Genomic DNA, 1,254 nt, shown 5'->3' with positions numbered 1-1,254 from the left:
GTTCATAGCAGCACTGTGCACAATCATATCCCACTTGGAAAGTTCTTCAATGTGCCTCCATTTTATAATAGCTTTAAGCAATGTGTCATATTCATTCAGTGGGACATAATAAGAAGCAAATAAAACACAGCTACATACAAAAATATGTATGAATTTTTAAAACAGCTGTGGAGCAAAGAAATCAAGACAAAAATGGACCTGTACACTATATTAATCCATTCTGCAAAACTCAAAAAGATAACCTAAATAATAATAGTTAGGAATATATAGTTAAGTGAATATACTGCCAACACATACATACATAATTATACATACATACATACATAAAAAGAAAGAAGGAATAACCTGAAAAGTCAGGATAGTGTTTTTCTTTGGGGAATAAAGGGAAAAAAAGAAATACTGGAGACTTTGAGGGTGTCCTATTCTGCTTTATGCACTGTGTAGTAGTTGACAGGTGTATAGAATTATACATTATGCTAGTTGTTGGCTTTACTGTACATTATATCTAATGGTTACAAATTTTGAAGAGGTTAAAAAAGAGAAGAGGTTCAAAATTTTGTTTACTCCAAACTCCTTTTTTTCTGGGTTCTGAGGTCCCTCTTTTTGGAAATCACCCCATTCCACTTCCTCCTCCTAACTTCATTTACATGGTTGAAGTCACTGGTTTTAATATAATGTGACCATGCCCCACCCTCCTAACACATGTAGCCACAGTGGATTAAAGAGAAAATACCTGACTCAGAATAAACTATAGAAATGATCCCTGAAAGTATAGTCTTCAGAATAGATCATAAGAGTCCATTTTCTATAAATGTGTATGTAGGACCCAACAGGGCAACTAGAACTTGAAGTCATAGGATTATAAAGAAGCAATGTATTATTTCAGACTCTGTCATCGAAGGAACTATCTTGTGCCTGGAGATGTGTAAGTGTGGCCTGAATGATTCAAAGTGATAATTCAAGGGCAGAATACAGGAACAGACTAACACTTTTAACTAAAAACAAACAAACAAACAAAAAACCTGCAGAAGTTCTTAAACACTTAATACAGATACATGGCCTCTCCTCTCATGGACCTTCTGTCTGACAAATCTTTTTTTTTTTTTTTTTTTTTCATTTTTCTGAAGCTGGAAACAGGGAGAGACAGTCTGACAGACTCCCGCATGCGCCCGACCGGGATCCACCCGGCACGCCCACCAGGGGCGATGCTCTGCCCACCAGGGGGCGATGCTCTGCCCATCCTGGGCGTCGCCA

At 37.5% G+C, this 1,254-nt stretch overlaps 1 pseudogene; it reads right to left on the bottom strand.

Moving 5' to 3' along the window:
- Nucleotides 1–686: 686 nt before the first annotated feature.
- On the bottom strand, nt 687–779 carry LOC136390142 (small nucleolar RNA U3; annotated as a pseudogene).
- Nucleotides 780–1,254: the final 475 nt, after the last annotated feature.

The sequence above is a fragment of the Saccopteryx leptura genome, chromosome 1, assembly GCF_036850995.1.
Source record: "Saccopteryx leptura isolate mSacLep1 chromosome 1, mSacLep1_pri_phased_curated, whole genome shotgun sequence".
In the NCBI taxonomy this organism is placed as follows: Eukaryota; Metazoa; Chordata; class Mammalia; order Chiroptera; family Emballonuridae; genus Saccopteryx; species Saccopteryx leptura.
The sequence above is the reverse complement of the archived record's forward strand: the minus strand, read 5'-3'. Positions and strand labels throughout refer to the sequence as shown.